The sequence below is a fragment of the Cygnus olor genome, chromosome 5 (genome assembly GCF_009769625.2).
Source record: "Cygnus olor isolate bCygOlo1 chromosome 5, bCygOlo1.pri.v2, whole genome shotgun sequence".
Lineage (NCBI taxonomy): Eukaryota > Metazoa > Chordata > Aves > Anseriformes > Anatidae > Cygnus > Cygnus olor.
The window spans coordinates 47,277,372-47,305,172 of record NC_049173.1 but is presented as its reverse complement, the minus strand read 5'-3'; the positions used below and the strand labels follow the sequence as shown (position 1 = coordinate 47,305,172).

Below are 27,801 nucleotides of genomic sequence, written 5' to 3'. Positions count from 1 at the left end.
AGAAAGAAAAATCTTTAAAGAATTTTAATGACTTAATGTTTAGCCCAACAGCTTATTAAAATTGTGAAGACTAAGGAGCTTTAAGAAGAGGGAAGAAGCATTTCTGAACAATGACTTCATGGTTATGCTGCTGAGGGGGAACATGGATGCTTGGCTGTACCAAACCCAAAAGTTAATCCATTTAGTTGAAACAAAATGTTCAAATTCAGTCTTCTAATCTCATTTCTAACACTGATCCTATCAGCATTTCCAAGGAAAAACTGCTGGGGACCAGGATGGGACCTCCATACCATCCTTGTGGTCCTGATGGAAAGAGCACAGGTATGGAGGGAAGCTTTGGCACCAACCCATTCAATTTTCACCTGGGCCTTTAGTCAGCCCCCTCCTGTCACCATGGGAGGGTTAGATCAGTACTGATCATCCTCCCCCCTCCTCACATATTTTTTCCCACCTCCCCAGCACTCACCTGGGAGCTGGTGTGAAAAAATATGGCTCATCACCTAGGAGCAAAAAGCAAAGAGAATTTGTTAGCTTTGGTGATCTGCTGGCCCCAGAGTATGGGCACAACATGTGGACTGCTGGGTGGCCAAAGGAGTGGAGAAGCCCCATGGTGGAGCAGTCCTGGCTAACTAACCCCAGCTCTCTCTGCAGGATGGTTCTCCCATCTTCTCAGAGGATCATAGAATCACAGAATATCCTGAGTTGGAAGGAACCCACAAGAATCATCAAGAAAACAGTGATGTACATGGTTAAAAGCTATTTGTGCAGAACAAGGCAATTTCACAAAGTCTGTTGGAGGCTCCTTGTACCTTACTACGTGGTAAAAAGGGCACAGAAAAGGAAGCCTGATGATCTTGAACATTGTTCCCTGGTGCTACCACCAAACCCATGTAAGCGTCAGGGTGGTTTCCTTTGAGTAATGACTTGTTGGTTTTGTCCAAATAAAAGGCCAACACTTTATTTCCAATTTAAAATACTTATAACACTGTTAATTAGAAATCAAGGGTAACAGGGGAAGACCTGGTTACGTTAATTATTAACACCAGACACCAAATTAGGTCCTGGTAATAAAACAGGTTATACTGTAAGCAGCAGAAATAACTAAGTATAGCCTCCAAGCAACATGTACTCTGTCCCCTATATTCTCCCCTCCCACAGTAATTTCAGCTCCCTATCTCCTGTAACACTTACCCCCACACCCACTTTTGACAAGAGACAGCATGTGCTGTGCTGAACCCAGAAAGACCTGCAAACCAGCCCACCATATCATCGCTGGCAAACAGGCTCAGTTTTGTCCCTCCACATCAAGCTCCAGATGATATGCACAACTATATTGGTGAGATTTCAACCCTTTTTAATTGAGTTGAAATTGGTCAATACACTTACAAACTAACTTTGAGGGACACACGTCCATTGACGTAGACATGGATGCATTTGCATTTTGTGAAGCCAGGCTGAATGAGACAGCAGACTAGCCTAGGGAAACAGAACACAGCATGGCCCATAATTTCTCAAATGACAGCTTCCCTTTGACAGTCTGACCAAAATGGCCCATAAATGAAGTCTACCAAGGATGTGCATCTTCTTGCAATCTACAGTCATAAAAACCCATTATCTCAACAAGACGAGCCTGGCACTTCCCTTTCAGGATCTGCAGTGTACAGTGTAAAGCTTGAGCTTTTATATTCTGCTTCTTGATAGTCTTAGTGATATTTATCTTGCCCTCTCCTTCTGGATTAACCTACTGATATGGAGGAATAGCAGAGGGATGTTGTCATCTTTTGCTGCTGCCAGGGAGAGTTCCAATCTGCTGATTCTTGTCTATTGTCATTGTCTGTTCTTTTGCTCCATTGCTTGCTGTTTTTGACAAGGTAGCTGAACCACAGTGCTGGGATGAATTTCTACAGAAATTCAGATTTCCATGGAGAATGAACACTTCTGGTATATCAAAGAGACAAACATGAAGTAGCTTGTTTCTCTCCCACTGCTGGGCTGCAAGCAGCACATGCAGACTGTCTTGGAGAAGAGTGATAAAATGAAGGCTCTGGTTAGAGTCCTCCTAAGAAATGTTACCCTCTATGGATGACAAAATCCCTGTCTATCCTTCTGTGCAGCTGCCAACATTTCTAGCTTCCCTCTTGATAACTCCTGTAATGTAACATGTGACAATAAAGAAAATTTGCAGCGCAACAAATAATGCATGGGATATACTGTATGGAAAGCAGAATGCAGTCTGGTATTAAATTATTACAGGATTTCGTCTGTATTTGTTGCAACTTCTTGTATGACACTTGCCAAAAATATTGCAGAACTATCTTCAGCTACTTGCATAGTTCATAGGTTCTTGCTTCTTTTTAAGTTTGGAAGGCTCTTGGAAACAAACCACATGCAGTGTGTATTTATAATATGGCGATAGAGCCAAAAGGTTAGCTGTTATATGTATCTTACAAATCAGTTAAAAGAGACATCCTCTTCTGTGAGAAATAATTAAGCAGTGAAGTAAAACTAGAGACACGGAAGTTTGGCCTTCCTTGCTGTGGATCACAAAGTAGCTCATCAGTTAGGCAAGTGTCCTGGCAGCACCTTTGTCAACAAAGATTTTTTTTCTTTCCAGTTAACACAGACCCTTGTACTGTCAGTATGCTCCAAATCACTTCTCTGCTGAACAAAGTCAGGACTTTGCAGATGCAATTGCATGATGCCACTAATTGCATGAATTTTCTTATACTTGGATCCTTGCATTACTTTACATCAAAATCCTCTTCACAGTCCCACTGCAGTGTTTCTTTGCTGCTTGCATCCTAGTTCTTTCCATGGTAACTTCCCTTCAAAGTATTACTATTGTGATTGTGATGCTGATTAACCAGATGTAGGGGGGTTTGTTTGTTTGTTTTGTTTTTCTAGAAGTCTTGCGAATTCATTTCTTGGGCTAGATATAATGCAGAAGTCACATAAAGTACTTCCTAACAAATCTGCATGTCACCCCCTTCTCAGTCCCTCACCTCCTGAGGTTATAGTTTTCTGTGTTCTTCAGCTCTTCGTAGCAATCTATTAACGCCTCTGGCATTTGAAGCTAAGACCCAAGTCACACTATGAAAACAAGTGAACATAATTTAATTAAATATCCATTAAGTAATCTCCAACAAAATATATTTGCAACCGCCAGAGCAGACACAGAGAAATTGCCTTTGGTGACTGGACTACAGCAGTGCTCTTCTTGCTCAGAACCGACTGCCCTGGCAGCTGGCAGAACCTGGGGCTCTCCACCTCAGGAGAGCTTGTTACCTGGTGGTTATTATGGGGACACTTGAGAGGTGCAGGTTGAAATTCCTATGGGCAAAGAAGGGAATGGGAGCCTGTTGCCCCACAACCTCACAGAATGAGCTAAACCCTGGGCTGTTGTATATGAGGAGCACCCATCTTCATTTCTTCTCCCTCTGGCTGTGCTTCAAAAGCAAATGTAGCCAAGGGCTGGGAGTTGAGAAGAGTCCAGTCCCCTGAAAGCATGCCTAGGACTCAGGATACTGACCAAGCTGAACTCCTGGGGACTCAGACAAGCAAAACGGAGTTTCTGTGTTGTGATTCAGATGTGAGCTATCTGGCCCTCTCAGAGCCCTCCCAGGGATTTTTGACACCTTAAAGCTTACACAGCATCTGAGCAGGAGGATCGCAGGATTGCAATTTTAGACTGTAGTGTCTTAATCCCATTTCAAGCAGTTAAATGCTTTGGGTATACATACTAATATCACAGAGGAGACAAAAAGGAATAAAAATTCAGCTAAACAAATAATTGAATATTAATTCAAGAAGAGAGGGCCTTCATTTTTTCTTGCTTGTATAGATGTACAGTGGGTACTGCTTTTGTAGTTACCTATTAAACAATACTGAGTTCAACAGCAGTGCTAATTACCAGTACAACCACATGACCACTCTAGGCTAATGATAGTCCTAAACCCTTGTTATCTTTTAATAGCTAAGCTGATTAAACAAGCACAGGGGAAAAACAAGTTAGAGAAATTACCTTCATGGTACTTTTCCCGGGAAAAGAAACGTGCTTTCCAAGCATGCCAAGTGTATATATTGTGTCACTTTCCAACCAGCTAAGATACAGCTGCCCAGTAACTACTGATTTCATATCTCTGTGAAACTGCAGCATAGGACTGAAAAAGAGCATTGAAATAGGCTAGGTAACAGAGACAAACTTGTAAGCCCAAGGAATAATCATCTAATCAAGTGTATGTCATAAGCACCAGTTGCAATTTATTTTTGCTGCAAACCTTCCCTCTCCCTTCTCTTTCTTCCCTTTCAATTCCACCATAGAAAAGGGGTGTCATCCCCAAAATGATCACAATGAAAACTTGTATGGTGTTTACATACTGCAACAGTAAAACCAGAATTTGTCTCTATTTCACCGCCTTGTTTCAGATAGAAACGAACAGAGGAAAGAAGACATTTCTTTGTTTGAAGGCCAGAAAAGACCACTATGATCAACTTAAGTCCATCTTTTAGTAGCTAAACTGATGAAATGAGCACAGAGGAAAAACAAGGTGGAGAAATTACCTTCATGGTGTTTCTTCTAGGAAAATAAAGATGTTTTCTGTATCTCAGCTCCCCTCTTTTCCCATCTGTCCTAACCTGCTGTCCCCATAGTATGGTGCATATACGCAAACATGAGGAATGGCAGTGAAAGGGATTAGGTTCCTAAAATGTGATTGCAACTAATTGTTCATGAAGTTCCAACCTCTGAGATAGGAAATACCTTGCAGAGACTTCATGACCCACTTGGGCAGTCCTATTTAACCCTTTTTAAATTAGGAAAAAGAAGCAGGGGTACACCAAGGATGCCATATCGAGGGCAAACAGACCTCAAGCTAACCAGGGGATGGATTAAGATAGAAACCAGAACATGAAGGGCAGTCTTCCACCCCAAATGAGATTTTCATGAGCAAATATTTCCAAATTCAAACTGTCTCACTAAGGATTTGGCTTGTAGCAAATGTAAAACATTTCTTCACCTCCCTAATCTAGGTTTTAGCTAGCTGATTTAATCTGCTGTGCTAGAAGACTCCATCTGATAGATTCTTTCCCTAGAGTCATGTTGTTGATATGAAATAAATAGGAGGACACCAGTGGAAAAGGGTTTTGAAATTGGCCTTGGAAGACCCTGCACTAGAGAGCTCTAAAGAGTGCTTGACAACTGTTCTGTGGTATACCCCTCCTAAACAAACAGAAAAAACATCCACATGTCTTCTGCAGCATCTAAACTCTTTCAGAAGTTTCTCACTGATGCCTCAGCTACTGAGAAAAACTACAGAAGAGAAATTTAAGAAATATTTTGTTTGCTGAACAAATTGTACAAAGTAATGTCTTTTGTCTTTTTTTTTTTTTTTAACCTGAAAGATCTTTTGTGTTGCAGCGAGTCCAATATTTTTATGATAATGGCATGTCAGGAGCAATTAGTATGTGCTGGAGACCTAGGCACACTGAAGATGAACTGGTTAGAGAAGCTGTTTTTATGTCAATCAGAATTTGTTCTCAAATTTACTTTTTTTTCCTGAATTAATTAGACACTGTAAATAGTTACAAAGTGACCCTATACTGACCTGGCCAGAGAAATCCACTTTCTGTGAATTAGCTTTCTGTGCTCCCCCTGCATTTCCTACCTTCCCTAACCTGCTGTCCCCATGTATACAAATACGAGAACTGCCAGGATAAAGTTCCTAAAAAGTGTAAGTGATCACAATTAACAATTTATAGAGTTCCAACCTCTGAGATAGGGAATGTCTTGCAGATACCCCATGACATGCTTGGGCAATACTATTCAACCTCTTTTATATCAGGAAAGAGACATGGGCACACAGCAAGGATCACAACCTCAGAATTGTTTGCCAATTTCTGGCTTCCCTGGCCGCCGTGACAAAGGCATCAAACAGGGGCTAGTACTTAGCCTTGAGAACCTAGGGATAAATACTGTGCCCAAGTTTACTGAGAGAAAACTCGAATTAAGCCCACATCTGTCCAAGCCTTGTACGTGTGCAATGAGAGAAATTCTGCTTTTCTCGGGTTTATAGGTTTCAAGGATATATATAGTTTTTTAATTTCACTATTTGTTATTATTATTATTAGCCTTTCCCTCATATGTGACTGTATATATGCACATGCAGGGAAAGTACATTTTTTATTAGATAGCCTTAATTAATAGCTGTCTGGTGCATTAGAGCAGCCCTGTGTACTCAGAGGATTTCTGACAAGCTTCCAACATTCAGTTTTATTCCTTGCCTTACTACTTGGCTTTGTTTGCACATTGATGGAGCATCGACTTTCAAATCCCTTCCCAGGCAGAAATAGGTGACCTACTTTCAGCCCTGGACATCTGCTAACTGGAGCCTGTCCCTCCCTCTCTTCCTTAACCCCTTCTTTCCTCCCCTCTCTGCGGGGCATCTGCCAGCTCTCAACCCTTCCAGGGAGCTGTGTTTAGCCTGTGTCTCCTACAAAGGGCTTTAGGACTCGGGGGCCACCTTCCCAAATAAACGCAGGTTTATGTGACAATGGGGATGCCTGGGGTGTGCAAGAAGCCCAAAAGAGGGTTGCAGTTCTGCGTCTTTGCCACAGAAAGGCGCCCTAATCGCATGGCCAAAGAGCAGGGCTCTGGTACAAGCGGGGTGCCCTGGGGCACCTCGCGCCATCCCACAGGCCCAGCCTGGCCTCCCTCTTCTGGCCAGGGAGCTGCCGGGCCCTGACCTCTGCCAGGAGATGTGGCAGAGGAACAGGAGCAGGCCCTGGGGCTGGCTGCAGCCTGGGGACGAGGGGAAGACTCTGAAGAGCTTGCGTGGCTCAGAGTTGCCCCCAGACTCTGAGACGGTCTCAGCCCAAGTTGAGGTTCCTGGGCCCAAAGCTGGGAAGGACTTGTACTCCCCTGTAAATCTCTGAGGGACCCTTTCCCTGTGCTGAACAGGGATGCTGTATTTGCTCAGCAGCAGTCCTGTCAGCAGCACCCATGAGGGAAAAATCAAATAGTCATCCTGCTTCACAAGCCTCTTCGTGAAACTGATAGGAACCTCACAAAGTTCAGCAAGAAGTGCAGAGCCCTGCACTTGGGGACAAACAACCCCAGGCACCAGGACGTGCTGGGGGGTGCCCAGCTGCAAAGCTGCCTGGCAGGACAGGACCTGGGGGTCCTGGTGGACACCAAGTTCAACAAGAGTCAGCAATGTGCCCTTGCCACTAAGGTTAATGGTATTCTTGGCATTTTAGGATGCATTAAATGGCATTTTAGGATGCATTAAACCCAGCATAAACAGACAGTCAAGAGGTGATTCTCCCACTATATTTAGCATTGGTGCAACCCCACCTTGAAGATTGTGTGCAGTTCTGGTTTCCACAAAGTAAAAAAGTCCCTGAAAGTATCCAGAGGAGAGCAGCTAGTAATAGGGCTGGAAGGCATGTCCTATGAGGAGAGGTGAGGACACTTGAGTTGTCTAGTTTGGAGAAAAGAAGCCTAAGAGGCAACCTCTTCTCCCTAATAACCAGTGAACGCAAGGGAACAGCACAAAGCTGCACTGGGGGAAGTTCAGACTGAACATTAGGAAAAACTTCTTTACCATGAGGGTGGTGAAATACTGGAACAGGCTTTCTAGAGAGGTGGTTGAAGCCCCTCGCCTGTCAGTGTTCAAGAGGCATTTGGATAATGTCCTCTTTACTATGCTTTAACTTTTGATTAGCCTGGAAGTGGTCAGGCTAGATGACCTTGGAAGGTCCCTTCCAACTGAACTATTCTATTCTCTTCTATTGCCAGGAAGCTGAGGGAGGTGATCCCTCCCTGCTGCTCAGCACTGGTGAGGCCACACTGGGAGTACTATGTCCAGTTCTGGGCTGCTCAGGACACGACAGGCATGGACATCACAGAGAGAGTCCAAGAATGGCTCCTAAGATGATTAAAGGACTGGAGCACTCCTATCAGAGGGACCAAGATTGCTGGGACTATTCAGCCTGGAGAAAAGAAGGCTCTGAGAGAGGGTTTATCAATGTATATTGACACCTGATGGAGGTGGACATATGGAGGATGGAGCCAGACTCTCTTCAGTGGTGGCCAGTGACAGGAGGAGTATTTCTCCCAGAGGAGAAATTTTTAACATTCCATTTCCAACCAAAGCACCTCACTTCATCCTGCAGCTGGTACAGATGATCAACATCATCAGAAATAATGCTCTTTTTCAGAGAGAATTGTGTAATGTCACGCTCTTCAGTGCCCCCATGTGGTTACTCATGAAAAAGCACTTCCATAGCCTTCAAAAGGCCTGATCTTTCCACAAACAGCATCCCGGACCTACATAAAATCCGCAAAAATCAGCAAGGTCAAAATGGGAAACTTCCTTCATCCGTCTCCTTGTGATCAGCAGTTTTCTGAAAAGAGGAAGAACAGCATCATTTACATGGTGTTCAGAAGGCAGCAAGCACAGAAGTCAAATGGGACTATAGTAAAAACTACTTCAAATAAGGAGAAAGGGCTGTTTAGTGAATCCTTCATCTTATACATTTTCCTTGTAACATTTTCCAGTTTCAGCTGATCATCTGTTAGTACAGATGAACAGAATTTCAGATGTCCGTCAGGTGACGTAGTACTCTGGTGCACACACAGGTTTTTCACTTTTTTCTGCAGTTCCATGAGTTGTACTGAGATAGCAGTTAATATTTGAGGAAACAAGATGAATAGGACTATAAAATGGATCAAAGCTTATGAAGAAGAAATGAGTCAAAGCAAGAGTCATTCTACAAAGGGCCTAAGAGAACGGATTCAAAATCTGTCTCTTCAAACTAGGGTGAAGGCAGTCTCAAGAAAAATTTCCCTCAAACTGAGAAGAGGAATGTGAACTGTTCTTCTAAGATATATTAAGAGAAACCCTAAGGATTAACTTGCCAGGTCCAGCAACTAAATTTAAAGTGTCAGAGAGACAGAGATGGTTTTTCTGTATCCTTCCAGATAATTCCACTGGTCAGGCATATATAAACAGCACATAGTTCAATAGCAAAGAAGAACATGACAACTGCTTCTGTACCACTATCTTGTTCCAGCCCCCCAAGCTCCTTGCAAAGAAGCAGCATACTCAAAGAGTATGTTACAACATTCATTAAAAAAAACAAGTACTAAAAGAAAGAGCAGCATGGCCTGAGGGATCTGTTGGCTTTGGTTCAAAAATGATGACTCCTCTGCTGAGACCTCTGATTTAAGTCAGGAGACATAGAAAACCCAGTTTGTCATTCAAGTGGTGATGAAAAAGACCTCCTGACTGAGGCACAGGGGTAGCAAGGGTGTAAATTGATTCTATTACTACACTTTTCCAAAGAAAAAATGTATTAACACTGGTTTCACCAATTAAATGACAGCAAAGATCATATTAATGTTTTGTTTTCCTCCTTTGCAAGGCCCTGGTTTACTGATACAATTCTTCATAACCCATTGACTGCACACAGAAGTAATTGCCTCAGTGGAGTATTTGTGACAAAGATCAATGACTCAAATATTGGAAAAAGAGACTTGTAACTCACCAGAACACGCAAGCTTCATTACCAAGTACCTGATCCCAGAAGTGGTCTGTCCTCGGCCAGTAGGTGGCATCATTACTTCTTTTTAGGAAAAGGATTCAAGGTAAAGATCCGTAATCAGAAAAAGCTATGGTCACTAGGTACATATTCTTGCTCTTTTCTTTTTGCTTAAAATAGAGTCCTTTGCCCTAGGAGCTTTTGTTGCATTCCAAAGGACAGCAACAAACACAGCACCATATGCAACCTGACCACACCAGGAGGCTGAAAGAAAGAGAAGGAAAATATTGAATCTCAGCCTAATGGTAGATCAAAGATCTGCTCATTTGTGACAGTGAACAGGGTGCATAGAGGGAATTTACAGAGACAGTACTGCATCTAATTCAAAACCTATACAAATTTCTACATGCAGAATAGTTAGTTATGACACTTTCACATACAAAAATTATTTTGTAAACTTTTTTTCTCTCAATCCATCCATGTTGAACAACTCAGGACTTGAATCACGGTATTTTTAAATAACTATTCTATTTCTAAAAATAGGTGTTAAGCCATGCAACAATTCACGAATAATCCTACTAAAGAGAGGGTTGTATCAATCTTCTAGTATAGGTTAAAAATAATGGGAAATGTGTTGGTTTGTCTCTGTGTAAAACAATATTTTAAAGTATTTTTGGTAATAAAAATAACACTAATGAAAATAGTTTATATGTATGTATCAATTAAATAAAATCGGTTGGTTAAAAAATGGCCATGGTGCATAAAATACTTCATTGCCTCTCATTGGTTTGGAATTTTTGGTTTAAAAGGTTTTTTTTCTACTACTTTAGAGAAGACAGTATAACCGCAGATTTCAGGCTAAAGACATTTGCCACTCAGTCTGAAACTCAAAGTTTTCTTCTGGCTGATAGCTAGAGATTCCTTAACATGTTCTAGGCCTTGTACATTGCAATTAAACAATGCATGGTATAAGGTTGACATATTATACACAAAGCCATACTTTTGCAGCATTACAATATCATTGGTCTGATGTCTCCTGTTTTCTTCACTACACCAAATGAAGCAAACTTTAGAGATGTTCTGTACAATAGCTATATTCGGTCTACAATGATAAACAGTGAAAGAGGAAGAAATACACTTGGTTTAGGAGAGCTAATACTCCTAAATTACCCTTTTAAACAATGGTTAGAGAAAAACAAACTATCTGCAAGTTAGCATCCCCTAAAAGGACCCTATTTTTGGCTCACACCCCATAAATTTTGCATCCCAATCCAGTGTTTCAGATGCCTTATTTAATTTCAACAACTATCCACTGACTGCCAGCTGACATTTTTTCCCAAGGCCCTTAGACTTCAGGTGTTTTATCATGTACCTCAGCAATGACAGAACAAGACCGAGCCAAACACTAGGAATAACTGATGTCTTGCCAGGGCACAGCCTCACTGCGTTCCTGCACTATTCAGGAGCTGTTCCACAGCACTGCTTAATAACAAACACACATTGCTTTTTCTTAGTGCCCTCCATCTCCAAGAACAGAACCCAGTGAAGATCAGCATGCCTTTTACTACCACATATCTAACTAATTTAGAGTTTTCCTGTATCATAGATTGATCAGATTAATTTCTGGAACTGAGCCTATGAAAATACACAGAACCATCCTCAAATTACTGTTGGACAATACTGTCCTTAATCCATTCAAAGGGATTCAGATTCAGATCCAATCATTCAAATGGCTAAGAGGTGTGAAGATCTGGGGCTGCCAGATTTCCTGAAAGATAACATAAAAGCAAACTAGCAAGCCAGCACGGACAAAAAAGGTGGCAGCAGAACTATGCTTTCAACACATGCACTCCAGAATAATGTTTTATATTAATCCTTGCATCTAATTGGACATAATACAAACTACCAGAGAGCTGTCTGTTTTACAACACTGAAATAATTTCCTAAGAAGCAGCACAGGATGGTTGAGGTGGGAAGAGACCTCTGGAGGTCATCTGGTCCCACCCCTGCTCAAGATGATACAAGAGAAATCATGTTTTTAAGTCTGCATGTATATTTATACACACACATATTCCTGCAGAGATTTTCAGTGAAATCCACTTACATATTATCTTGTGTCCAGATATCTGGAATTCCTCCACTAGAACTATGAACAGCCATTATTTTTGCTTAGAAATATTAGGACAACTACCAAGAATGAAGAAAGTAAAAGGTTAAAAATAATAATAAAAAAATACTTCATGTTGGGTATAATTCCTATATTCTAATACATCACCACTAATGTACAGTTAGATTGGGTATGAAGTGCATAAGCTATTCAGCCTGGTGAGCAACAATACAAAACAGTTCTGGCAGCAATTCGAAAACATCTTGTCACCTGCAGGATTGGTTGACAGAAGAATATCATGCCCCCGAAGACAGAACCCTGTCAGGCCTATTTTTCACTGCACTGAAACACCAATTCAGTACTGGCTTAGAGAGAAAACATGTTATTTGTGATGTTTTCAGATCATTCCAGGCCAAAGGTGCTTGAGCAATCAGTTCCATCTGCCTCCACGTACCAGAACAGGAGGATCTGCAGCTCCTCCCCAGACTTCCTGGCTCCAGAGCTGAGCTACTTAAAGGAAACCCTGGTTTCTCTCTGCAAACTCACTGGGACCCTCTGTGCAGGTGGAGGCAAGAGCTGGGGCTTCCAGTTGTGCTGAATAAGAACAAGCAGTGCCTCAGCAGCTGTGGCTGAGTGAAGGGATCTTCCTGTGTAATTCATAACACCGGGGTTCACTGTGATTAGCTGTGTTCAGTTCACTGATTCACTGCAGCACGATGCTTGCTGCAGTAGCTGCTTCCAGCTTCTCACTGTGACAGCGTTCACTCCAGAGGCAACTGGTGACTGATAAAGCTGCCTGTCATGCTCTTCCACCTCTCCCCCTCCCCACCACTGGCAAACAAAGAACTGATGCTAGGTGACAGAGTAAGTTGAATTAGTGGAGCTGTGGGTAAAACAAAGTAATTTATACAGTACTATCATTCATACATTAAACTCTACAATTTATTCAGTCATTTAAGCTAACCTGTTTTACCTTTCACTGCCTCAGATTGGGAACACGATTTTCAAAGATCAGCTGATGTGGGGAAACACACTGAACCTCTGAAATCATATCCTTATTTCTAAGCCATAGAATTAAGAAGGATGTTTTACCCAGCATGGCACCCAAGCTGCCAGGTCAGGCAGCTGTCACCTGATGCACCCCTCCAGCACTCAGATCTAGCAGCCACCTCCTCTGCAATGCACTTCTCTCAGTAGATATAAAGCAAGTGAGCACGTGGGGCAAGTGATGATGGACAAAAAGGTTGACTGGAAGAAGGCAAATACCGAAGCATCACTGCAGACAGAAGCCCCAGCTTCAGCAGGGGATTAGCTGTGTCAGAAATTTGGGGATGGAACTGATCAGTATGGAGAGGAGGAGCTTGAAAAGGATATTCTAAGCAACTCTGATCAGAAGAACGCTGCTTTCCTACTGAAAAGGTGAATTCCTTCCATATAAGTATCATTCTCAGAGACAGTTTTGTACCGAGCCTTCTCTCTAGCAGTAATGCCAACAGGCTGTGCAATCTCGGATGAGTCACTTCTCCATTTCTTCACCTATACAGGGAAACTAACACCACTTCCTCCCTCGCACTGTGGGAAAGTGTAATCAGCAGACAGCCTTTATACTGTGTTCCAAAGATGAAACTATCTGAATAAACATTAAGCAGCAGTAACCTGTCAAAATTTACTGCCAACATACGGTGGGGCTGAGAAAATAGAGACATTGCACAGAAAGTGGAAAATAACAAGGACCTTCTCCTGGTAGAAAATCACTGACCAAGGGAAGAGGGAAGGAGCAGGAAATCTGCAAATAGCAATATCAGTTTCTCTTCATCATCATGTTTGCACCCTGTATTCCCGGGCAAGACCAATGAATACAGACTCAAGCTTGTTCCCTTAGGAGGGTGACAGTTGCCAGTCTCATGCCCTGTGTGACCTCTAATTAGCTCCTCTGTCAGCCAATTGTACTGCCCAAATTCCAGAATCCTGAAAAAAAAAAAAAGAGGAAAAAAAAGCAATAAAACAGTCTGTGACCTCTCAAAGTTTGCTATTTACTTTTCTGCAGTAATGTACACGAGCTGCTGGTTTCCCATCAGCTTTTGACTGCATATATCCCACTGTACTTCGAAGTGGGCACCTGAAAAAAGACGCTGCGAACCACTGCATTGTAAAGCATGCACCATGATCCAGGTCACTCACAATAAACTAACCTGAGGGCACTGTAACTTATTAACCAACTTCCTCTCCTGGCATTGTTCACAGCTCTACAGCCACAGACCTGCTGGGAGCCTGTTGCAATCACCAGCAAACAGCCTCTCTGGGGAAGCATTCAGAGTACTACCAGTAGGAAAAGCTGGTTGGCACAGACTTCCTTGAAATGCGAGTGACAGGAGGGCTTTCAGATATGGCCTTTCCAAGCATCCAGAATCACGCTTTGCAGGCACTTCCCCATGCAATGATTAATCGTCCAGATTCAGTGCCATGAGACAACTAATTAGCGTTCATTGAGATCATGTCCGTGATCTAATTTGGAGTATTTTCTTGAGAATTGCAGTATTTAAATTAATCCAGTTCATTTTTTGCCTCAGATAAATGGGAGAATAATGATGACTGGAAAGTTTTAAGTTTCTCCTTCTGCCTGACATAGTAGGCAGATACATACAGGCAGTAACTGTTTCCCAGGAGAGGACAGCATGACTCAGAGAAAAAAAAAGGAGCCATCACACTGTAAAAAGCAAGTAATGCTGGTTGTGAAAACCCTCTGCAATGTTACCGCATTTGTTAAAGGTGAGACTGACTTTGCTCCAAAATAAAAACAAGCTGCTACTCCCAGAAGAAAGCGAACATGCGTTTTACTTTCTGGAATCATGACATGCCTGGAGCAGCAACACAATGGCAATCCCTGAAGGGCAGGAGCTCTACTACCACCCAGTGAAACTATAATTAGAAAACAAGAGATAATTAGAAGCAATATGAGCATGCAGAACTAGCTCAGCGAGTGATTGTCAAAGACAGCGATGCAGCTGATCTCAAACAAAGATGAAAAAAAAATGACATGAAGCCAACTCTGCACCACATCGTTGCGTGTATTGCTTGCCCTGGCATGGTACAGGTAGAAGTCAGAGACACCACGCTGAGACTAATTAAGACAAGCAAGATAACGTGTTACAAGTAACTATCAGGAGTAAGATTTCCCTTTCTTTCTGTCAGTAAAATCTGCCATGACAGAGCTACAAAAAAAAAAAAGCAAGATTTGCTTACACAAGTAATTTCTTATAATGTAATCCTCAGAAATATGAGGTTCCAATTTTCTGACCTAAGAATTGGTGGTGAACAGATACACACACAGAAGTAAGCAGCACCCCCACTGAGAAGCAGCTACAATGAAAAAAATGAGTGTAAACTCATCTTTCAAGGTATAGGTTTCAGGTTTTAAGCACTGAGATCTGTCAGTGTTTAGCACTACTTGCTGTGCAAAGAAATATAGCTGTGCTCTCCTGCTGATGAACCTCTCTAGCCTGGTGTAACGTGAAGTCCACTAGGACACACAATTTAATCTTTTTCAAGCTGACACCCAATATGCACGAGTTGTAATAATGCTGATGACAGTGTAATACAGGCACAGATTCCAGAATTACTCCTAACTGACAGTGTGATATAAAATTGTTGAACCGTAATGTGAGCAGGGCTCAACACAGAGGTCTTTCCACCTCCCAGATGAGTGCCTGTCCCAAGAAGCCCCAGAACTGTGCTCCTTTTCCTTCACTTCATTTCTGGTCCCACGAATCTCGCTGCACAGCATCACAATGGGAAGAAAAGGGAGCGATGCTGCACAGACTAGAGGCAGCCTGATGGTGAGCAGGGCAGAGATGGAGGGGTTGTATTCCCACAGACTCAGTAGGGAACAGAACTGTCTTTCTGATGAACTTCTCGGAGAAAACAGGAGTTCTTCAGATTTGCTTTCAGCCACAAGTCATTCAGTGGGCAGAAAATATTCGAGAAGCATAATGAGAATTTATCTGGTGCCAACATATGTATAGTCTGGCAACTGCAAATGCCAAATGTTCCCATCAGTAAAAAAAAATAGAGAGTTATTCCCTGCCTCAGAACAGATTGCCTGGCATTGCTTGACATTATGAACAGTGATTCTGCTCGTCTATTAGGGTTAATTATAATAACTGCAGAAAAAGATCTTTTCTATCTTGTTCTGTGTTCTTTTTATTATTTCCAAACTGCCGTCACATAGAAAATACTATACTAATGTGTATTACTGGCCCTATTTGACCATAAACAGTTAAGAATAGCAGAATACTGTTATTTTATATCTTAGAAATATTTTTTTGCAAATAAAATCCTGTTCAGTTGTGATGAAATTAACATCAAAATGCTTTCTAGTTTATAGATCATGGGACAATTCATACTAGATGACAGAAATCTACAGTTTTCAGGTGCTATAAACTGCTTTTTTGTTTGTTTGTTTTGTAAATGCTCAGTAGGGATGCAGAGCATTTTGCGCTATTCACACAAAGCTTTCCCCATTTATTCCATGCACAGGGTACACTGAGAAAAGTGAATGCACATCTGTGACCTGTCTCTTCTAGGACTAGCAGCAGGACTGCTCACTAGCCAACGTTGGAATTTCTTGCTGTAAAGTCCTTCGCCTACATATCAAGCTCCGAAAAATGAGGGGGTATTCGTGGAGCTGCTGTATCTCTTGACAAGGGAGAGACTGTTCCCATTTTGCACAGAAGGCTGCCACATAGAGCATGTTCACTCAGTCTCTACACACAGCAAGAGTTTATCCACGAAATTTAATCACTATGAAAACGTGGACAGTTCTTTTTTATTATTATTATTTTCTTCTCTACATTAAACGATACTTTGCAGGCTAGATGGCCATGAGGGTTAGGGGAAAAGTAAAGAATCTTATCTTTCTACTGGAGTTAAGGCAAAAAAAGAAAGTATACGGCTGCTGGAAGGAGGGTCAGGCGACGATGAAGGAATATAGGGATGCTGTTCGTGTTTGTAGGGAGGAAATTTGTGTGGCCAAAGCCCAACTAGAGTTGAAGCTGGCCATGTCTGTGGGAGACAATAAAAAAGGTTTTTTTTAGATATGTGAACAGAAAAAGGAGAACCAAAGAAAACATAGGTCCGCTACTAGATGGGGAAGGTCTCCTCACAGACAGTGACATAGGTAAAGCAGAGACGTTTAATGCCTTCTTTGCCTCTGTCTTCAACGCTGATGATGGGCTTCGGGACCCAGGGTACCCTGAGCTGGAGGACCATGACGGTGGGAATGACAAACTCCCAACCGACCCTGAACGTGTGCGGGATTTGCTGCTCCACCTGGATCCATACAAGTCCATGGGTCCGGATGGGATTCATCCCAGGGTGCTTAAAGAGCTGGCAGATGTCATCATGGGACCTCTCTCAATTATTTTTCAACGATCTTGAGAATCTGGTGAGGTCCCCTTGGACTGGAAGCTGGCAAATGTTGTGCCAATTTTCAAGAAGGCTAAGAAAGAAGACCCTAGCAATTACAGGCCTGTCAGTCTCACGTCAGTGCCTGGTAAAATTATGGAGAGGATGATCCTTGAAGTTACTGAGGCGCACCTGGGGGACAATGCAGTCATTGGTCCCAGCCAACAGGGGTTCATGAGGGGTAGGTCCTGCCTAACAAATCTGATTTCCTTTTACGATAAGATCACCCATCTAGTCAATCAAGGGAAACCAGCTGATGTGATCTTTTTGGACTTCAGCAAAGCTTTCGACACAGTTTCCCATAGGATCCTACTGGACAAGATGTCTAGCATACAGCTAAACAAAAACATCATACGATGGGTGAGCAATTGGCTGACGGGCAGGGCTCAAAGGGTTGTGGTAAATGGGGCCACATCTGGCTGGTGGATGGTCACTAGTGGGGTACCTCAAAGCTCCATTTTAGGGCCAGTCCTCTTCAATGTTTTTATAAATGATTTGGATGTAGGACTAGAAGGTGTTCTGAGCAAATTTGCCGACGACACCAAACTTGGAGGAGTTGTGGACTCTGATGAGGGTGGAAAGGCCTCGCAGAGAGATCTGGTCAGATTGGAGAGCTGGGCGATCACCAACCACATGAAGTTTAACAAAAGCAAGTGCCAGGTCCTGCACCTGGGACGGGGCAACCCTGGCTATACGTACAGACTGGGTGATGAGATGCTGGAGAGCAGCCCCGCAGAGAGGGATCTGGGGGTTGTGGTTGACAGCAAGTTGAATATGAGCCAGCAGTGTGCCCTGGCAGCCAGGAGGGCCAACCGTAGCCTGGGGTGCATCAAGCACAGCATTGCTAGTCGGTCGAGGGAAGTGATTGTCCTGCTCTACTCTGCGCTGGTGCGGCCTCACCTCGAGTACTGTGTACAGTTCTGGGCACCACAATACAAAAAGGACAAACTGTTGGAGAGTGTCCAGAGGAGGGCGACGAAGATGGTGAAGGGCCTAGAGGGGAAGACATATGAGGAACAGCTGAGGTCACTGGGCCTGTTCAGCCTGGAAAAGAGGAGGCTGAGGGGGGACCTCATCGCAGTCTACAACTTCCTCGCGAGAGGGAGTGGAGAGGCAGGTGACCTATTCACTGTTATCACCAGTGACAGGACCCGTGGGAATGGTGTGAAGCTGAGGCAGGGGAAGTTTAGGCTGGACATCAGGAAGAGGTTCTTCACCAAAAGGGTGGTCGCACGCTGGAACAGGCTCCCCAGTGAAGTAGTCACTGCACCAAACCTGTCTGAATTTAAGAAGAGATCGGACTGTGCACTTAGTCACAACTTTTGGGCAGACCTGTGCGGTGCCAGGAGTTGGACTTGATGATCCTTATGGGTCCCTTCCAACTCGGGATATTCTATGATTATCATGTTGGACTCCAAGATTACAGAATGTTTGCTATCTATTAAAGCAATAGAAATAAACACATGGGGAAAAGCTTAAAACCCTGTCTCAATATCAGCCCCAGATACCCAGTGTTGTTTTAAGCTCCTGAAATGACAGAAAGAAATGACTCACCCATGAATTAGTAGCATATTTTTTGTAAAACCCAAGCCATATTTCTCGTTGACGTTCTTAATGCAGCCTACATCTTGCAACAAAAGCCTTAATTTATGAACAATTATGAAGTTACACAAGACCTGACATTAAAAGTTTAAGAGTAGGTGTTTGGAACAAAGCCAGATATCACGAAAGACCTGCTCAAGGCATGAAAAGCCATAACACAGAACCTACCTGTCTGCTGCACAATGGCGCATACAACTTATTACGGGCACACGGCTCTTCATTACTCAGAACTATCCAACTGCCTGGAACATACTTCATTCTATATAAACAGCATTATGCTACCATTTTCTTTGATTTTTAGCCAAGCACCTTCAAATTTCACCGTAACAGTGTTATTGTCCAGTTTTTGAGCCCTGAGAAGGAAAAGATGGTCATTTGGGCATTTTTTCCAAAGTGTTCACTTGGCTTTAACAACCGTTGTGGTAGCTCAGAAGCAGATTTCAGCTGAGTTCTGTAAAAATCACCTTGCTGCTCCCTATCAGAAACTTTTCAGGCTCTGAAAATACAGATATGAAACTTAGTTCATGAATACCATTTGCATAAATAACATCATTTTGTCCGCAATTCAGACAGGTGTTTTCTTTTTTTCTGTCTAACAGAGATGGTCTACTAGCAGCGCATAATGCATCTCTGTAGTGTCTACGATATGTATCAGTTTCTCAGGGCACTCTCTGATCCTGTATTAAACAAATTAACACGTTCTACCAGTAGTCACAAGCACATCCTTCCTGCAAAATAATGCTTCCTCAGAAACAGAAATTGCATAGGAATTTCCAGACTATAGCTGCCTCTCAACTTGGATGACTGATTTCCCATCCCATCCCAAATGGGCTTAAGAGTCATCCTACAAAAAATATGCTACTTTAATTTTCTAGTAGATATAAAGTCAATAAATGGGAACATTGACATCCTTTCCTTTGGGCTGATTAACTATTCTAGAGAAAACAAAACAAAAAAAAAAGATAATCTGTCAGTAGACAACTGACTCATTGATTATCTTTCTAGTATTTGTTTTTCCCCCAAGAACATGGGAAAAAAAAAAAAAGGGTTTATATTCCTTCTACTACTAGTTTCTCAAAAGTATATCATAACTTCAACTTTTGCATTGATGTATTTAAGCATATCCTATTTATAAGATTTAAGGTTGCATGGTTAATAATTAGGCCATAATTACAGTTTTGGTTTTGAAATAACATTTTAAATTAGATCTTAATTTTACTTTTCATCTATAGTTAGTCCAGGGAGACAATGGAGAAGATGTTAATTTTTAAAAAAATGTAAGGCTAGTACCTCTCCATAAACGATGATCAAAGAAAATAACGATCAGCAACTGATGATGACTCAGAGCACTCAATGACAACACAGTTCTTGAATAGGACAATTAAAATACTATTATTGTTTATGATAACAAATGTTTCTTTAAAATTCATTTAGATGTTGACAGTGAAGTAAACATACCACTACTATTTTTGTCTTTAACATTACTAGATACCAATGTACAGTATTTTATATTGAGTATATATTTTCTCATTTCTTAATCAGCATCTTTTATTCGTGGTGGCATTTCATTTTGGTTTTTCCAAAACAATTTCATTGTTTTTGTTTTCTGTAGGGTTGGAATATATTCCATGACTGTTTACAGCTTAAAATTGTTCTACTTGTCTTATTCACTATAGCACTTTAAAGAATATCACTAAACATTTCAAAAATAGAAATATCTCAATGCAAACAGAGGAAAAATGTTTATTAAGTAAGATCATTATCTGAATGCTACTTCTGGCAAATTCTGGTCCTTTATTTCTGAAATTCGCTACTTGCTCCTTTATCATCACCACTCATCTCATCTTTCACTATTAAACTCAGTTCTCCTTTCACCAGCTGCGTCCCCATGCCCTTGATCACTGCCCCAAAGATGTTTAGTCTGATACTTCCACGTCACTCCTGGCAGTATCATTGGCACCTACAGGGAGGAGCAGCAGGGCTTAGTAGTCAGAGGGCAAGGCAAGCTTTGGCAGCTTCTCCACAACATCCCAACTGCAAACCCTCATCAAGCAGCAAACCTCCCTGAACAAGAAATCAGGTTGGCAGATCTTGTCTCCTTCAACCCCTGCAGTAAGGAGTCTTTACCCATGATCATTTGGCCCTTCCTTCCAGTGCCTCAGGGTGAGCCACTGCAGATGCTCCATTTGCTGGCACTCCCAGCTCCCCAACAGCTACAAGAGCAGTGAACCTATTCTGTGAGTGCAAATCATGAGGTGGGGCAAGAGCCTTCCTACCAGTGAGAAGTCACCAGCTTCCATCCTTTGTCATAATGGGAGGTTCCACCTTCCAAATGCATAGACAGGGGCTGTCCTGCTCCCCCATCACAGAGGAAGGATCAGGCTCCTGAAGCTGCTAGCTCTCAGGGAAGATCCAGTTGCTCTCTGTCATCCTTCCTGATTCTGCACAGTCTGAACCCCTCCCACACCACCTTCATTTGGAGGTACAGCTCCACAACAACTATGGTGTTGCTACAGGAGTGAAGGCTAAGTGCCCCTGCCCCAGGCACTCCCTGCTGACTGAGACTTACAGAGCTGCACCTTCCTTTTGAAGCTCCATCTGGGCCCCAGAGTACAATACTGAAGGGACAGTGACTCCAGAACTGGAATGTGGATGTAAAGCAGGCCTTGATTCATTGCTCTTAAGTTTTTGGTTTAAAATATATGCCAAGTAAAGAAACATAGGATTATTTAGAAGTCATAACAATAGAGCATACTAAATATCTAAAATTAAAAAAAAAAGATAACTTGCACTGAAATTGTCTTTGCTTTTCTTAAAAAAAGAACAACCATAAACCCAGCTATTTGTTTCCTTTTCTGACATTTATTAACAATAAATAAATTTAAATTAAAGAAGGTAAATTCTCTGAAGGCAAATTCAATCATTTGGTGGTGAGATTTCTACAAAAAACTTTCTTGTTCATGTACAAGCAGGAATTCAAAACAATCCAAACACTTATCACAAGGCACAGCTGTTCTTCATCTCTCAGTAAGGTATATGGCAACCTATTGCTCAATACTTATCAGGAAAGTACAAGTCACGTTTTTGCAGTTCTTCCATCAACAACTGCAACATATCCATATGCATAAACATATATTTACAGGTAGATAAATGTCGCTATGCTAAACCTGTGATAATCCAGGGAATGACTTCTACGAAGCAGTAGAGCTTGTCTAACATATGCCAGGTTCATTTTCTGCCTGTTACTTTCAAAGATAAAAGTGAAAACTTGCAGAACTCCCCTCCTCTTCCCTCTCCCTCCCCCCCAAGTAATTCATTTGTACACGGATTGAAGAAAGAATTTTTTGGCTTTCAGACTCAGAAATCCCCAAATCACTTTTCACAATTGCGTATAAAATACAGGTAGTGCTGTAACCGCGCTGTCAAATGTGATAGCCATTCTGTACTCAGCAATATGTCAAACACCATCCAAATGTAACCATACAAATGTCACCTCTGCCTACAGAACGTTATAAATGAAGCAATATTAATCAATTAAGGGACAGTAGAGTGCATGCAGAAGCAGCCAAGTCTCCCTGAGGATTTCAATAGGGAGTTCTGGGTGGGCGATCAAGTTTGAACTGCAGACCTGCCAAGGCACACGGATTCTCTCTACGATAAAACGGATTTCCGGACCCACAGCAGGAGAAACTGGAAAACTTTTGCCTACAGCCAGACAAGAGAAAATTTTGCTATATTACTGGCTGTCAGAAGCCATTTATCAAATCATTTTGACTTCTGATCACAGAAGAACATGATTAGAGGTCATATACATATTTACACCCCAAATTTCTGAAAACAGTATTTTCCCATGAATTACCATGACACAGAATGACACTCTCCTCCTAGGCTGCTTGGCAAGTGAAAGTCCTGCCCAAGACTTTCATGCAGAAATGAAGATCCCCAAACACATGAGCTAGTGTGAAACTGAAGTATCACTAAGTACCATTTTAATTACCTATTTATCTTGTACCCAATAAACCAGAACAGTAAAAATATATCCTCCTCCTTTACATTGTAAGTGCTTGCTGTGCCTAATGAAAGGATTAATTTTTTCCAAATTGCTTCTTTGTTTAGCATAATAGATCACTTACTCCTGCAATTTTAGGAATTTCTTTTCAAGAAAAGATGCAGCAGTATTACATACTCTTCTGAGAGGATGTTCAGAGGGTGCAGCACAAACCAATTTTGGTTCTTTCCATCCCAGCAATCGCATTTGTACATTTGTAAATTGTGCAATACTCTGATGATGCCAACCTTTTGTTATAAACTGACCCCAAAGAAACATGATAGTAGGCTACCATTCTAGTAGCCTTTGGGACTACAATAAATGTTTTTATTCAGAATGGCTGCCAATCCTCCTTGTCTTGAAAGGCATAAATCTCAAAATGACAAACATTTCCTCAGTTGTTACCGCATACGAAGATGCAGCATAAAGTTGTTGTCAGGAACAGGAGTTGTTCCCAGGCTGCAGATCTGTAGTGCCCACACAAACTACACAGAGGCCTACACAGCAGAGACAGCACAGAAACCACATGGACTGCATTAACAACAAAGAAACAGGGCACTGGAAGAAGATGGCTGTTATATCAGGCTTTGCTTTTGGTGTTAAAAGCAGTCAGTCATCCAGGATGACAGGTTCTCAAAGTGATTAAAACGATGGTAAGCCTGTATCTAGTTTTCTGTATGACAGACTGGTGCAAAGAAGTAGTCATTTTTTGTTGGCAAATGGCTGTTATGGGTACCCTGGGAGACATACGGTCCTGCCATAAACTCTTAGCAGTCAAACAAACAGTAAAACAATATGTAGTTCTAGTGCTATCTTTTGCTTCTGCTATCCTCATCTTTTGGTCGGCACAAAAAACCAAGTAAGTTTCTTAATGCCTGGCAGATCAGCGTTAATTAAACACTGCTAAAGATGTGTAAAGAAGCAGGATGGGTGGCAGTGGGAGTTAATAATGAAAGCAGGGAACAAAAGAGATTGAATGATAACATCCTACCCTAAAGGAGAAGTTAGCTTGCTGTGCAGCTCAGAGGAAGGCAGAGAAACCAAATGTTGCAAATTAGTATCAAGTCATATCATTTTAGCCCTTGCAGGAAAAGCCTGCATTAAAATGGAAATGGCCTCTGGATCACGTGATTTTAGAGCAGGGAATTTAGACCAAGCTCTGCCGATGATCCCTAGGTCTAGACCTTCTGCAGAATGCTGCCTAGCATCTCTGACTGCCGTGAAAGTTTGTCTGCCTTGCCCTAGAGACATCTACTTTTTTCTAATCAGTAGCATCCGACTGACTGCAGTCCTTTCTTCTGTCTGGCATCTGGGCAGTAGGAGGTAGCAGCGTGTCTAATATTTTTGTATGGTCCAGAATAAGGGAAGCCTTGGCACAGGAAAGAGATGAGGATAGGAGGGAGCTGAGGAAGGACTGCTGGGTTCTAGGCCAGAAGTCATGTCCTCAGACATCCAGAAGAAAAGATCACTAGAGAAAAATAAATAAATAAGATTTTAACTATTTGAACAACCAATGGTAATAATTCTCTTTAAAGAACCACTCCTGTTATACTTACTAAATACAGAGACAACTGTTCGGAATTATAAAAACAAATCAAAATAACTTTGAACAATTAAATCTAACAAGAATACTTGATATATAAGGAGAGTGTTCAGTGCTCTGCCTGACAGCAGTTTCCAGGGAATTCAGTTTAATATCTTCATTAATAATCTAGATGATGGGGCAGTGTGTACCCTCAGCGAGGCTGCAGATGACACAAAACTGAGAGGACTGGTTGATGCACCAGAGGGTCATGCTGCCATCCAGAGGGACTCAGATAGATAATCTAGAGAAGCAGGTAGACAGAAACCTCACCAAGTTCAAGAGGAGAAGTGCAGAGTCCTGCACTTGAGGAGGAACAACACCAGGCACCAGCATATGCTGGGGGGCACCCAGCTGGAAAGCAGCTCTGCAGAAAGACACCTGGTGGACACCAAGTTGACCGTGAGTCCTGGGCAACCAGCTCTGAGTGGCCCTCTTTGAGCAGGGGTTGGACCAGATGATCCCCAGAGGTCTCTTCCCACCTCAACCATTCTGTGATTTTTAGATGCTTTTATACACCTGCTAGCATTACTTCTAGCCCTTGTAAAAGGAAGGAAATAAAGTGAAAAATATGAAACCAGGAATGAATAAATGATACACTAAACTGAAACTCAAAATAGACCCCAAACTTTGAAGGTTGTTTAATTGAATAAGACATATGTGGATGACACTTTGTGGGAAATATTAAAAGATCACTCTCACAGCAAAAAGATATTTTTTTTAATCCCACTGACAGAGAATGGCCCCTGTATATAAATTTACTGTTGTGCTGTAGGAAAAGAGTTTCCATCCTCATAAATCTCATACTAGTTATGTCCAACCACATAGCCTCTTTAATGAAAAAGTAAATATTTAGTTGCCTAGATAATGCCTGATAACCTCCATATATATTATATATGTAATGACAGTCTTTCTTTCCCCACTTATTTTTAAATAAAAGTACAGAACCTGCTTGGATCCAGAGAGCACAAATTAACCAGCAAGATCTATTAAAAGTGCTAAAGAAAACAACAACTTATTTTACTTGGTTCTTATCTCAGGTAGGCAGTGCTTTACTCTGAAAGCTCTCCTATAAGCAGTTCAGCAACTGCCCCAAAAGGAGTACTGCCAAAACATGGCACGCAGATGTTCTCTCCACATTTGCTCTGCTTCAGAGGTTCCAATTTACTCCTTCTAACAAAATCTGTAGAAGTGTCCAGGAAGTTTCTTCAGACACAATAGGTACAAGATGAGATTAAAAAAATAATAATAAAAAAATAAAAGAACTGAATGGGTCTTGCAGAGACATTACAATCTGGCATTATTAACATCATCACCGAATGCAAATACGATGTAGTGACTCACTGAGTACTAGCAGTATGTAAACATATTGTACATTGATTGTGGAACTGAAGTCCTGGAAACACGGCTAAGAGCAAACATTAAAAATTATATTGGACTCCTTGATATAAAGGTGACACTGGAGATTATTATCATACTCAGAATCCTGAAGTCCAGAGACAAAGTACATGCTGTCCCCCGTAGATTTAAAGCAACAATACTTATAGCTAAGAGAAGGAGGAAGAAAAAAAAAAAAAAGACTGGCCTACAAAATGAAAAATATCTTTTAAAATTTGTATTTTTTATTTTTCTGCTCTTTGCCTAGAGCTCAAGAGAACATACCTTCTTAATATGCTTGATTTAAATTACACCAAAAACATGCTACTTTTTGACACCTCACAAGTAACTTGATTTTAAAATAGAACGTATATACTTTTGAATAAATTACAGCAAAGAACTTAAGGAAAATGATAATTAATACTTTAATAATCAAAATAGACTACAGCAATCCCATTACTGAATTCTGTTTGATACTCTGTATCTATATACATTGCAATAAAAAGTTTCATAATTGCAAGCTACCAATAAAGAAGATTTAGGGTCAAACCAAACTGAACAAACATGGCTGGGTGAGGTTTTTGCTCACAACACAGGTGCACTGTCCTTGAAATTATGGAAATACAGCTGTAAATACAACTAAACCTTTGATAGATGTCAGAATTTGTTTTCTATCAGGAGACACTTAATGTTTACCAAGTTTATTGGCTTTTTTTTTTTTTTTTTGAGACATGTCAATATTCTCATAGTTCAGGACCAATTTTAAAACCACAGGAGAAAAATTTGGTGTTAAAATCAGTCAGGTTGCTGCCCTTGAGGCGCAGAACAAACAGAAGTGTAACAGCAGTGGAAATGCACTCTGACTCAGAAAATAAACCCAGGCCTGAAACAAACTTCCACCAGCTCACACAGGCATCACAGACAGACATTTTTTAATCAAATTTAGACATTTTAGACAAAACCATGGTCTTGCCCAATACTTATGTACCATTCCTACCTTTGCTTAAGCAGCCAGCCAGGGTACGCTCAGTGCCACTGCAGACTACTTGAATCACTTACAGCAAGCTTCCGCTCTGAGCGACGGCTTCAGGGTGCTCAGATGGGCTGACCACAGGCATTACAGACGAAATGATGACCACTGACTGCAGAAGAGCCATTTGTGGAATACACCAGTGAGCTGCCGCTGAAAGGAGGGCTCAGCGCAGCCGCCTCTGGCAACTGACGGGAGCACCTCACTTGCTCTTCAGAGGTCAGGAACCTCTCTCATGGACTGCTTGAGGCAAAGTCACGTTCAGGCAGCTCCCCGTCCTCTGACAAAACATAAAACCTCTCAGTGCACAGAAACAAGAAGTAGATTTTAAGGCTAACCTTGGCATGTTTCCCCACTGAGATACACTATCAGGGATCCTTCTGCTATTTGCATGTGAAGCAAAAAGCCACACAAGGCTTCTGGCAAACCATATCAGTCCATCACCACCCCAATCAGTTTTTTCAAAGTACATGGGACAGCACAGATCTCATCTGCAAGTTAGCCTGAATTTTATAGTATGCAGCCCTAAAAGAGGGTGACTGGCTGGCAGAAGAAGAAATCAGCCCCGTTTCCTTGAGGCAGCTGTGATCCTCAGGAAGAGGCAGGGCTTTCCCTGACAGAAACTGGGCACGTGCAAGGTGCTAGAAGGCGCTAGAAAGCCCCCGTGCTGTGAGGAAGCCCCCTAGTGCAAGGCTTAGGGCAACTGTTGGGAAGAGCAGGAAGCAAAAATGATTCCTGAGCCTCTGAGGTGAGAGACCTGGGAGCACAGAGGGAACTGTGCAGAGGGCAGCAGAGGCTAAGGAGCTTTCCTGGGGGGAGTCATGCCTCAGGGAGAAAGGCTGGGCTGTGAGGACGCTGTGGGTGAGGATTTGTTGCGGTCCTCTCCAGTTTTTTAATCAAAAACATTTGGAGCCTCTCCATTTAAAATTGTAATTTTTCTAGTCACTTTTTTTTTCTTTTTTTTTTCAGGAAAACTTGTTTTTAATAGGGAAGTCACAACGGCAGTTGCACAGTCTGCTCACAACATCGACAGCTCAGACACAGCTGGTGTT

The 27,801-nt window shown here is 41.9% G+C and overlaps 1 long non-coding RNA gene across 1 annotated transcript; it reads right to left on the bottom strand.

The window, feature by feature from the left end:
* Positions 1–642: 642 nt before the first annotated feature.
* Positions 643–26,855, bottom strand: LOC121071760. The gene is made up of 4 exons (XR_005820755.1): positions 26,717–26,855; positions 9,547–9,804; positions 4,022–4,160; positions 643–3,090 (listed from the first exon to the last, which is right to left on the bottom strand). It is a non-coding gene; the product is annotated as an uncharacterized LOC121071760 (long non-coding RNA).
* Between the last annotated feature and the right edge of the window lie 946 nt (positions 26,856–27,801).